The sequence below is a fragment of the Bubalus kerabau genome, chromosome 12, assembly GCF_029407905.1.
Source record: "Bubalus kerabau isolate K-KA32 ecotype Philippines breed swamp buffalo chromosome 12, PCC_UOA_SB_1v2, whole genome shotgun sequence".
Taxonomy (NCBI): domain Eukaryota; kingdom Metazoa; phylum Chordata; class Mammalia; order Artiodactyla; family Bovidae; genus Bubalus; species Bubalus kerabau.
The window spans coordinates 81,223,138-81,236,457 of NC_073635.1; the positions used below are offsets into that span (position 1 = coordinate 81,223,138).

The window sequence follows — 13,320 nt, forward strand, 5'->3', positions numbered from 1 at the left end:
GGTTTTAATCTAGTTATTTTCCGATACAGAATACATAACATATTAAAATGGAGAATATCACCAGAATACCAGAAATATTTATAACGGGTATATAAAATAAATTTAGTTCAGTAATTTATTCAAGAATTATTTAAAATATTTCTGTGATACTCAAAAAACTGAAATCAGATAATTAAAAGAAAAAAATAACACACCAATTAAGGTGGGTCAAATTTTAAAAACCTGACAATATCAAGTGCTGTCAAGGACACAGAACAACTGGAACTCTCATACATTCCTGATAGAGATATAAAATGGTGGGGCTTCCCTGGTGACTCAGCAGTAAAGAATCTTTCTGCCAAAGCAGGAAATGAGAGTTTGATCCCTGGGTAGGGAAGATCCCCTGGAGAAGGAAACAGCAACCCACTCCAGTATTCTTGCCTGAGAAATCCTCTGGACAGAGGAGCCTGGTGGGCTACAGTCCATGGGGTTGCAAAGCTTCAGACACCACTTAGTGACTGAACAGCAGCAGCCACTTTGGGAGACAACTTGGCAGTTTCTCACGAAGTTCAACATACGCCTACCCCCTGACCCGGCCATCTGGTCCTAGGGACCCACCACAGAAAGGGCAAAACCGCCGATCACACAAAACCCCATGTACAAATGTTTGTAGCAGCTCTATTCATAACCACCAAAAATTATGAAGAATCCAAATGTTCAACAGATGCTCAAGGTGGATGGATAAACTTGTGCTATGTCCATAAGATGAAGAAAGGATCCACATGTGGACGAATCTCAAAGATGTCCTCTGAATGTAAGAAGCCAGTCTCAAAGGTTACATAGTGTATAACTTCACTTATGTGACGTTCTGGGAAAGGCGAAAGTATAAAGATGGAGACCAGATCAAGGGTGATCAGAAATAAGGGGTAGGGTGAGGGTTTCACTTCGAGGGGGCAGAATGAGGGAGGGCTTCTTTTGTTTTCTGGGTATTTCTGGTGATGGGACTGCTCTATAAGGTTACAGGAATCAATTTTAAAACTCAAAGTATTATACAACAAAAAAGGTCAATTTTACTTTATATAAATTCAAAATGATAATAATGACTGAAAGCATGAGAGCATGCAATGATGTAAAACAATGAGATAAAAACAAAAAGTAGATATAAGAGTAAGGGCATTCTGAATTAAGCTCAGATGGCACACATTCATTATTATAATTAAAACAGACTAAGAGATATAGTAATATAAACCAAATACAATAAAAGAGTTTTGCTTTGATCTTGCTTTGAATAAAACAGCTAAACAGATTATTTTAGACAACTGGGGATATTTGAATACCGCATTACACAATATTAAAGACTTTTTGTTAATTGTTAGGTAGCTGCTGCTGCTAAGTCACTTCAGTCGTGTCCGACTCTGTGCAACCCCATGGACTGCAGCCCACCAGGCTCCTCCGTCCATGGAATTTTCCAGGCAAGAGTACTGGAGTGGGTTGCCATTGCCTTCTCCAAATTGTTAGGTAGGATTATAGTTATTTAAAAAGTAAATTTTTGAATAAAATTCAATACCAAAATATTTAGGGGTGAGGGATACTTCTGGTTCAAGATGGCAGAGTAGAAGGACACGAGCTTATCTTGTCCTGTGAAAGCAAATCATTGCCAGGAGGACGCTGGAACCCACCAAAAAAGATACCCGTGTCCAAAGACAAAGCAGAAGCCACATGAGATGGTAGGAAGGGCACAATCATGAAAAAATCAAATCCATACCCCCCCGGTGGGTGAGAGAGCCCACAGACCCCAGGGCTGGGTTGTCTCAGGCCAAAGGACTACCACAGAGGAAGCGCAACCCCACCCATCAGCAGATAACTGGATTAAAGTTTTACTGAGCAAGGCCCTGCCCACCAGAGCAAGACTCAGTTTTCCCCACCACCAGTCCCTCCCACCAGGAAGCTTACACAAGCCTCCTAGCCTGCTCCTTCAGATGGCAGACAGAAGAACCACAATCCCACAGTGGCTAAAACAAAAACTACATTTCGGGAAAACAATGGGGAAGACGCAAGAAATGTTTACCAAAGAACTAAAAGGACAAAGATGAATAATACATGAGAAGGAATCTGACCTGGAGGACAGAATGTGGGAAATCCCTTGCTGCAAAACAGAACATAGAAAAAAGAACGGGAAAAAAAAATGAAGACAGCCTAAGAGACCTCTGCTGCTGCTAAGTCGCTTCAGTTGTGTCCGACTCTGTGTGACCCCACAGACGAGACCTCTAGGACAACATTAGACGCAACAACATTCGCATTACAGGGGTCCCAGAAGGAGAACAGAGAGAGGGGAAGAACCTGAGAAAATATTTGAAGGATAATAGCTGAAAACTTCCCTAACATGGGAAAAGAAATAGACAACCAAGTCCAGGAAGCACAGAGAATCCCAGGCAGGATAAACCCAAGGAGGAACATCGTGAGACACACAGTAATCACACTGACAAAAATTAAAGACAAAGACAAAATATTAAAAGCAACAAGGAAAAAACTACAAATAACATACAAGGAAACTCCCTTTGAAACTCTACGAGTCAGAAGAGAATTGCATGATATATTAAAGTGATGAAAGGGAAGAACCTACCACCAAGAGTACTCTACCCAGCGAGCCTCTCATTCAGATTTGATGGAGAAATCAAAAGCTTTCCAAATAAGCAAAAGTTCAGAGAATTCAGCACCACCAAACCAGCTTTACAACAAATCCTAAGGGAACTTCTCCAGGCTGGAAACACAAGAGAAGACCTACAGAACATAAATCCCAAACAATTAAGAAAATGGTAAACAGGATCATAGATATCGATAATTACCTTAAATGTAAATGGATTAAATGCACCAACCAAAAGACAGAGACTGGCTGGGTAGACGAAAACATGTACATATATGCACTTCCACTTATCACATCACTCTGCGTGACCCCCCAAATTGTATGTAATTATTTTATATTGTTAGGTTAATCACATCCCCATTATAGCTTGCAGTTGTAATTATCTTTTATTTTTTGTTTGGCTATTGTGAAAACTGATGAACAACATCTTTTACTATTGTGATTATGATTATGTAACTATTACTCACTAAATAACACTGTATCAGGATTGGTCAACAGAAAAATAATAGAATTCTATATCACAAAAGCTACTATTTAATAGAAAAACCTGTAATCACTTTTTAAAATCAAGATGCATATCAATTATCTTGGAATTTTTTGAAAAATACAAATGCCCAGCTATTTTTTTTTTTTCAAAACTTTTTTCCCTCCAAAAAAAGGAACTTTTTTCCCTCCAAAGTTCCAGACATATTTCTAATGAGAACCGTGTTTAAGAACCAGAACTACATGATGATTTTTATTCCTATCTAGTTTGTTTCATTTATTTCTATTTCATATTCAGGGCTCCCACTTCACTTAGTTTATGTTTTCCAATTTCTCCATCTCTTTTTTTTGATGTTCCTTCTCAAGCCTTTATCAAGTATAGTATAAAAGCTTTGTATACATATATAAATATGTATTATATATATTTTAGAAAACTTATGAATTTTGGCCTAACTAAAAAACATATGACATTTTGATTCCACTCGTTTGATTTAGTATGAATAGAATACTAGATTTCTAATTTAAAAAGTTGGCATGCAACAAGCAACAAAAGTTTACTGTATAGCACAGGGAACTATAATCAATATCTTATAATAACTTACAATGGAAAATAATTTCGAAAATAATATATGGGTATATGTATAATTGAATCACCTTGCTGTACACCTGAAACATTGTAAGTCAACTACACTTCAATAAAATATATATATTAAGAAAAAAAACATCTAGGGGTGAAATGACATAGGTTCTGACATTTGCTTCAAAATTCTCCAGAAGCAAGCCAATGAACAAAAACTCAAAAAGCAAAGAAAGGAGGGCAACTGAAGCAGGTATGGTAAAGCTAGGACAGTGTGTGGATTCTGCCACCGGGGGTTCATGAGGGTTTACTGTGCTCTTATTCAAAGAGGGCTGGAGCTATTTATACCCTGATTTTGGGAAGATTGAAGGCAGGAGGAGAAGGGGGTGACAGAGGATGAGATGGTTGGATGGCATCACCGACTTGATGGACATGAGTTTGAGCAAGCTCCAGGAGTTGGTGATGGACAGGGAGGCCTGGCATGCTGCAGTCCATGGGTTGCAAAGAGTTGGACACGACTGAGTGACTGAACTGAACTGGAGATGTTTATTAGAGAAATGACGAGAGGAAAAAAACCAGGGACTTATTTTTCATAAATACTCCCAAGAATGCCATCTAGCTGTTCTTTATTCACTTAGAAGATAGATTGATTTCCCCTCACAGCTTTTTAGGCTTTTATAATCTGCATCTAACTTTACAGAAAACCAAGTCGAGAGAGAATAATTCAAAGCAGCTGTGATTCGTCTCAAAAATAATGGCTTAAAGAATGCTTTTAAATCTCATTTAATACTCATAAATAATTAAGACTATCATCAGCTGTATAAATATTAATAGTTTTCATTAATTTATCTGCTATATCTACCTAAGTGCAGATGACAACGGCAGGAAGAGGTAATTAACGCTCAAAAAGTTTTAAAGGCGGATGTAGGAATGGACAGAGAGAAGAACACAGCACGAGTTCTCTCTAATTTACTCTTTCTCTCTCTGCTTTCCTCTGGTGTAACTCCAACGGTCAGAGGTCTATAAAAGCACTCCCAACCGCTGGAAACGAGTTCTTCAGTGGGGGTCTGTTAGGAGGGAGGCCCAGCTCTCAGCCAGTCAGTATTAACGGAGAAGAAAATACTCAATACTGGGTTGGCCAAAAAGCTCCTCTGAGTTTTTCCATGAGACGGGACTGGAAACCTGAATAAGCTTTTCGGCCAACCCAATATTATAATATGAATTTTATTTATCATCCGGCAGTATTTAAGGCTAGTGTGCAAAAAGAATTACACAGGCAAAAGCAACAGAAAAACCAGAAGGTAACATAGCTGCAGCTGCGAAACCCCCGTCAGGGTGCAGAGCAGGAGTGACCTGGAGGGGACGGGTCACGGGGGCACAGGAGTCGGTCAAAGAAGATCCTGACCGCTGCTCCGCGGAGACAAACGGGGAGGTTTCACAGAAGCCCGCCTGCGCGGTACCACCACCGTCAGAGAGGCCCCAGGAGCCTAGGAAGGCCGAGCAACCAGGATAACTGTCAGCCCGTGGCCGGAGCCACATTGTAGACAGGTGCTTTACCATCTGAGCCACCAGGGAAGTCCACGAAAAGGTACTTGTGATGAAAAGACGTGGCGTCCACACCTCACGTCTCCACTCAAAAGTATCCCCCCCACCCCTCTGGAAAAGCTCTCCTGACCCTAGACCCTGCTTAACCGTGCCAGACGAGGCCAGGACCCCACTCCAGGCATTCTCTTAGCACCTCCTCCTCTCAGCTTGGGCCTGGCTTGACTGAATTTTTCCTTCAAAGTCTACACTTCTCAAGTTGTTGTTAACTAGTGTTGCTGGTTCAGATCAGTCGCTCAGTCGTGTCCAACTCTTTTCGACCCCATGGACTGCATCCAAACAGGATGTAGGACAAGTAGTCCCACCTCACAGTGGGACCAGAAGTCCATGGATCAGGTGTCCGGTTCTCAGTCCTGCCAGGGGTGAGATGAAGAGGAAGGTGAGTGCAGAAAGTGGACTGTTTAAGAGATGAGGGCTTAAAGGCTAAAGCCCCTTGGATGACATCTCAGACCTTGGGTGTGCGGTTCAGAAGGAAGGGACTGCCATTCAGTGGAAAAACATGACCCAAGGGGCCGAAGGATGCCTAGAACAGAGGCAAGCTCGCACTGGTGTAGCAGAGGGGCCCAAAGTTCTCACCTTTGAGAAAAAGCATCTATAGCCTCTCCTTCAAATAAGGAAAACAAGAATGGAGTGTATCTTTAACCATCAGGGTAAGATTATTTTAGGAATACTGAGTTTCCCGGACATGGATTTGAATCTTTAGAAAAAGATTTTTTTTTTTTTTTTTGATGTGGACCATTTCTAAAGTCTTTATTGAATTTGTACAATATCGCTTCTGTTTTATGTCTTGGTTTTTTGGCTGTAAGGCATGAGGGATCTTATTTCCCTGGCCAGGAATCAAACCCTCGTCCCCCTGCATTGAGCAAAATCTTAACCACTGAACTGCCAGGGAAATCCCCGCGAATCTTTTGAAAGTGAATGTTGCTCAGTCATGTCCCACTCTTTGCGACCCCATGGAATATACAGTCCATGGAATTCTCCAGGCCAGAATACTGGAGTGAGAAGCCTTTTCCTTCTCCAGGGGATCTTTCTAACCCAGGGATCAAACCTGGGTCTCCCACATTGCAGGCCGATTCTTTACCAGCTGAGCCACAAAAGCAGCCCAAGAATACTGGAGTGGGTAGCCTATCCCTTCTCCAGGAGATCTTCCCAACCCAGGAATTGAAATGGGATCTCCTGCATTGCAGGTGGATGCTTTACCAACTGAGCTATGAGGGAAGCTCAAATATTTTAAAGTCCTAAATTAAGAACAACAACAACAAAAAATTCAGGGACTTCCCTGGCAGTCCAAGGAAGATGGCACACTTCCAATGCAGGGGGCGCAGGTTCCATCTCTGGTCAGGGAACTAAGAGTCCATATACTGCATGGTATGGCCAACAAATAAAATAGTGACTCGTTCAACAGTTAGAAAAAACATTCAAACCACATCTGAAGCATACTTGCCGTACATGGTGACTCTGACTCTAATTAAGCCTTTAGATCTACCTTGCAGTTTATGCAGACACAGTAGATAGAGGAACAAGCTAAACCACACTCTAAACAAAGCTGAATAAACCCAGAATGAGAGCCTTCCAGAGCCAACCAGGCGATACCAGTGAACCATGGCATTAAAGTAACCCACAGGACTGCTTCAGACCAGAGTCAGCAAACTACAGCCCTCAGATAACTCCCACCTGCAGGCGGAGTTTAAAACAAAAACCTTTGGAAACAGTTTTCCTAGAACACAGCCATGCTCGTTCACATATCAACCATGGTTGAGTCTTGACAGCAACACAGCTGAGTAGCTGCAATGGAGACCACGTGGCCTGAGAAGCCTTAAAGAGTTAGTAACTAGCCCTTTTCATTGTCTGTCTGTCCTGGACTAAGAGACAATAGACACTCAGCAAAACATCTTATGTGGCCCATTTTGAGTCACATGAGCCAAGAGTAAAAGTGCATTTCTGAGGCAATCAGGGAAATCTGTGGACTGGGTTCTAGAAAACATTAAGGAATTATCGTCACTTTGATAGAGAGATAACAATGGTATCATGGTTATATAAGAAAATGCCTTTTTGGAAGTACAGACCACACTAGTTGGGCTTCCCGGGTGGCTCAGTGGTTAAGAATCCGCCTGCAAATGCAGGAGACCCAGGTTTGATCCCTTGGTTGGGAAGATCCCCCTGGAGAAGGGAACAGCAACCCACACCAGGATTAATGCCTGGGAAATTCCACGGACAGAGGAGCCTGGCAGGCCATAGTCCATGGGGTCGCAAAAAAGTCAGGCATGACTTAGCCATAACTAAACAAAAGCAACTACCCTAGACAGGGGTGAAATATGTTATCTGCAATTTAAATTGCTTCAACAAAAAGATAAGCAGATACAGTCAAAAAAAAAAAAAAAGAAAGAAATTGTTTTACTCAACCGTTAAATCTAGTTGATGGATATATGGAAGTTCATTATACCATTCCCTTCCCTTTTAAATTTGCTTTAATAAAAAGCAAATTAAAAATCAGAGCCCTGATCAAAAACTAGAGTTTATCTCCAGAGGGCCGTTCTCTCTAGGCAGGCCTTCGGTCCCACCGTCCTTACAGAGTTTCATCCCTATTTCTCCAACACGGTTACAAGATCCCCTGGAGCAGGAAATGGCAACCCACTCCAGTATTCTTGCCTGGAGAATCCCATGGACTGAGGAGCCTGGTAGGCTACCGTCCATGGAATCACAAAGAGTGGGACACGACTAAGCCTGCACGCACGCGGGCACAGTCTGCCACCAGGAATGCTGGTCCCCATTGCACTCCTCTGCCTGTAAATATTCTACCCTGGGTCCAAGGTGAAGCCTCACTATGACCTCCCCCAGTCCTCTGGCAGGTATTCATTTCCCAGTGCTCTAACTGCCCCTGGGCACTTACTTCAACCTCCAGAAATGTTAGCTATTTACCATGTCTATTACCTTGTGATGTCATACAAACCCGAGACTTCTACTAACTGTAAATCAGTTTCAGGGGGTATAATATGGGGGCATAATAACACCTTCCACACTGTAATCTCTGCCTACTCTCTGCCTAGCTCTCAGATCCAATCTAGGCAAGGTCATCTTGCCCTGAGCAGTTTTACTGACCAGAGAGAGCTTCAATTAAAGAACGAATTCCTGTTACACAAGATGCCGGCCCTGTTTAATCAACACTCTCTTCATAAAATCTCTAATCTGAGCATTACCTCTTGGATGAAGAAGGTCCTAGAAAAGAGTAAGATCGCTTGAATTTTGTCCTCCTGTCGTCACCTTCCTTGGGACCGTCCGTCTGCAAACAATGCCGCACTAATCTCCATGCCCACTGGTGCCCTTGGAAAGGCCCAGTGGACTTGAGCACAAAGCCCTCAAGTACAGAGCCTTGACTCCACCTGCAAGAGCTGACCCAGACTGGAACTTTCAAGATCTTACTACATAAAATAAGAGGGCAATGAACAGATCATTTTAAAAACTTAATACCAGGTTCTATCTTTGCTCTATTCTTCTTTCCACAATCGGCTGCCTAAGGTCAGCATGAATAACCACCTTCTCTAGGTCTAGTGCTAATAGTCAGGACCCTGGTTTGCAAGGTCAGCCAGTCCAAAACACTTCTGTACAAAGGTCCACCAATTAGAAATTAATTTACCTTTGCAAACTCAGCTTTTGAAACACAAATGCTCTCTACCCAGGCAGTCTGCTTATTCAGGAACTTCTGGTTTCTCCAGGGAGTCGTTTTAGGAAAAACAAGGCATTTGGGGAAAATGCGGGCAACCTGCAGGGGTCTCTTATTAGCATTTCAATAAATTGAGTGAGACCAGGGAGAACGGTCTTCAGTTACAGGAAAAAGTACATAAAAACGTGTGTGTGTGAGACCTACACTTTATATTGGTCAAATCCAACTGATTTAGAGGGACCTTTTAGTTTTTAATCCAAGATTTCTCCCTGGGACATTAAGCAAAATTAATATACTGCTTTAAGAAGACGTGGCTCCAAGTCGCATTTTCTTATCAGTTCAATATTAACAGCCTGGAGTCAGGTGTGCTTTAAAAAAAAAAGTCGTGCACCAATAAATTTAATTATTAAAAAAAAAAATCGTGCACCTCTTTAGCGTTACCAGTGCGGCTGCGGTGTTCTCTGGCCAAGAGAGTGAAAGCTCAATAAGCATATTTCAAAATCAAGGCAGTAAAAGAGATTTCTTCAAAAACTCAGCGGTGTCACTCACTAACAGCTCCAAAGAAGCCCGAACTCAGAAACTGACAAGTGCCAGATGTTCTCTTTTCTTTTGCAGCTTTCTGGTCTCCTCGCAAACAGGGAGCTCTAAAGTTAAAAACAGAAGAATCAGAGCGGGAGATCCTTTTCAAGGGGACCCTTCTGATGGGTCATCACGTCTTCCTTGGGAAGAGGAGGCGTCTACACCTGGGTAGCTGGCCGAGGCGTCCGCGTCGCGCTGCGCCGGGCACTGTGTGGACGCGCTAACGGCCCGGGCCCCGCCCTTCCAGCCGCTCCCGCAGGCGTCGCGTCCCGCCACGGCCGCGGCTCTGTCCCCGCCCTCCGTCCCCGGCTAGCGCGGGCCCCGGATACGCGCCGGCGTGCGACGCCCCCAGACCCCGGGGCCCCCTCGCGGCGGGGGCGGGGACGGAGACGGACAGGGGCCCGGCTCGGCCCGCGCCCGGCGGCTCACCTGCCTCGCAGCGCGGCGCCCTTCGGGGAGAGCCGGCCCGAGCGACCGAGCGGAAATCCCGGCCGGCCGTGGCTGGGGCGGCCGCCCGTGGCTGGGGCGGCCGCCCCCGGGAGGCCGCCCCCGAGGGCGCCCCCTGGAGGCGGGACGCGGTACCCGCCCGCCCGCGAGGGCCGCAAGCACACCTGAGCACGCGCCGGAGCCCCGAGGGCGCACACCTGGGGCTTCTTTACCGATGCGTGCGCTCTAAGGCGACCCGCCTGGGCGTCCACGGTCAGCCTTGAGTCCATGTTGGACCCAGACCCGCCTAGGGACACACGCACACGAGTCCACGTTGGACCCAGACCCACCTGGGAACACACACACACACAGCCTTGAGTCCATGTTGAACCCAGATCCATCTGAACACACACACAGACCCACCTGAACACACACACACACACACACACACACACACACGCTCTAAGGTAGCCCGCCTGGGCGTCCAGGATCAGTCTTGAGTCCATATTGGACCCAGACCCATGGGGACACACACACACATACACACTCACACACACAGAAATGAGCCCATGTATCCTGTAGGACAGATGGACAAGGTGATGACCAAGGCCTCACTCCAGCAGCCACACTCCAGTCGGCACTGATACTGGATACAGATAATCGTGTAACCTGGATACTGCCACTATTTACCAATTCCCCATTTTCACTTAAAACTGTGGTTGGAGGAGTTCGTGCTTAGTCACTTCAGTCATGTCCGACTCTTTGCGACCCTATGGACTGTAGGCCACCAGGCTCCTTGGTCCATGGGATTCTCCAGGCAAGAATACTGGAGTGGGTTGCCATGCCCTCCTCCAGGGGATCAACACTTACCATCTCTTCCCTGGATCCCAGAACTAAATTTGAACCCCAGCAATGAGAGGAGTGAAGACTTTTTTTTTTTCTTTCTAGACTTTGTTATTCTGGGCTTAAGCAATGCTACTTTGGGGACCTGGGTGAAAAGACTGGCAGAGAGATTGAGGGGAGCCACTTCTGCCCCCACCCCAAAGACCAATGCGTAAGTACTAGTTGTTGGACTAGAAATAATCCCCCTTACTCATTTTCTGCCTTTCCACTCTCTCATGTATGGGGTTGGACTCATGTGGTTTTTACAATCTGGTTTCTACCCAAACATTTCCAATAATGCTGATGTGGTTGTGTTTTGAACAGATGTGCAATTCCTAAAGAAATCTAAAAGATCAGATTCATAAACCATAATTTTCACAGAGTTCTTTCTTGTGTGGAGAAGTCCATAATTAAATTTAAATTTATATTAATATAAAAAAGCCACATCTAATGTATATTTTAACATACCATTTTTAAAGAGTAGCTGTAATCATCTTAATTTTTCTCTTCCAAAAGGAAGAGAAATTCCATTTTTATTAATTTTTTGAAGGAGGAAGGTCATGTCAGCAAAAGAAAGTGTGAGGGAAATAAATGAATAAATAATTCCCCTGATAAAGGAAGATTAAAGATAGTAAGGAGGTGAGTGTTAAATTGCATTTATTGCCAGATAAGGCTGGGAGAGTCTGATCCAATATGGATTAGGCTCTGTGGGATGAGATATTCAGTTTAACTGTCAAAAAATCACCCACAGAAAAATAATTTATAATAGTAATTTTCAAAATGTGGTCCCAGATGGGCACCATGAGCAGCACCTGGAAATTCAGAAATGTAAACTCGAAGCCCATACCCCAAGCCTTCTGAATAACCAACTCTGGGGGTGATACCCAGCGAAATGAAATGCATTTTAACAAGTGCCTCTTTTTTTTTCATGATGATCATTTATTTTTCCCCCAGTTTTATTGTTGTAATTGTCTCACAGCATTATAAAAGTTTAAGGTAATTTGCATAATGATTAAATCAGCATAATGATTTGACTTATAGACATCATGAAATGATTATCACAAGTTTAGTGAACATCCATCATCTTCAGTTCAGTTCAGTTGCTCAGTCATGTCCGACTCTTTGCAACCGCATGGACTGCATGCAGCACTCCAGGCCTCCCTGTCCATCACCAACTCCCGGAGCCCACTTAAACTCACGTCCATCGAGTCAGTGATGCCATCCAACCATCTCATTCTCTGTCGTCCCCTTCTCCTCCTGCCTTCAATCTTTCCCAGCATCAGGGTCTTTTCCAATGAGTCAGTTCTTCACATCAGGTGGACAAAGTATTGGAGTTTCAGCTTAAGCATCAGTCCTTCCAATGAACACTCAGGACTGATCTCCTTTAGGATGGACTGGTTGGATCTTGCAGTCCAAGGGACTCTCAAGAGTCTTCTCCAACAGCACAGTTTAAAAGCATCAATTCTTAGGCGCTCAGCTTTCTTTATAGTACAACTCTCACATCCATACCTGACTACTGAAAAAACTATAGCCTTGACTAGACGGACCTTTGCTGGCAAAGTAACGTCTCTGCTTTTTAATATGCTGTCTAGGTTGGTCATAACTTTTCTTCCAAGGAGCAAGTGTCTTAATTTCATGGCTGCAGTCATCATCTGCAGTGATTTTGGAGCCCCCAAAAAATAAAGTCTGTCACTATTTCTACTGTTTCCCTATCTATTTGCCGTGAAGTGATGGGACCGGATGCCATGATGTTAGTTTTCTGAATGTTGAGTTTTAAGCCAGCTTTTTCACTCTCCTCTTTCACTTTCATCATCTTTCACTTTCCATCATCTTATATAAATATAAAATTAAAGAAATAGAAAAAAATTTTTGTGTGGTGAGAACTCTTAGGATATACTTGTCTTAATAACTTTCCTACAGGAGTATTAATTATATTTATTATCTTGTATGTCACACCCCTAGTACTTGTTTATCTTACAACTTGAAGTTTTCAGTACCTTCATCTAATTCCCCCACCTGCCCTGATGTAACCACAAATTTGATCCATTTTTTGTTGAGTTTTTATGTTTCTTTGTTTTTGAAGTGTAACTGACCTACAATACATTAGAGAAACTACAACATTATGTTAGAAAAATCAGTTTCTCAAGGAAACTGATTGATCAACTCAGACAAGTCTTGGCCTCAGTTTGGGGTTGGTGCCTTACACCAGAGCCCTTAGCAGCCAACTGCTCTAGTGGGTTTAATAACTTGAGTTGACTCACAGAGGCTGTCAGTTGCCTGCAAATGGTGCAGGTGAGTCCTTTGCTGGAAATGATTCAGCCCACTCTCAGCTGTTTTTCTGTTCATTCTGGTCTGATGCTCTGCCGTCCACAGTCTCCCATACCCTCCAGGCTCAGGGTCAAGCAGCTGGCCAACTGCTATGCCCCAGGTTCAAAGCTCAACAAACGCTTTATCAACTCAAAGGATATAAACTGTCAAATTGTCTCT

At 43.6% G+C, this 13,320-nt stretch overlaps 1 protein-coding gene across 8 annotated transcripts in view; it reads right to left on the reverse strand.

Annotated features, from left to right (window-relative positions):
* GGACT (gamma-glutamylamine cyclotransferase) overlaps window positions 1-10,029 on the reverse strand; it is a 47,198-nt gene extending 37,169 nt beyond the window's left edge. The window contains exons 1-2 of one of the 8 annotated variants that reach the window (XM_055542956.1): window positions 9,955-10,029; window positions 9,496-9,590 (exon numbers count right to left, since the gene is read on the reverse strand). The gene's annotated coding sequence lies outside the window, so the exon portion shown is untranslated. Of the gene's footprint in view, window positions 1-8,919; window positions 9,906-9,954 lie in introns of those variants that run through there. The other 7 variants (XM_055542953.1, XM_055542955.1, XM_055542954.1 and 4 more) reach the window with 7 other exon arrangements.
* Window positions 10,030-13,320: the final 3,291 nt, after the last annotated feature.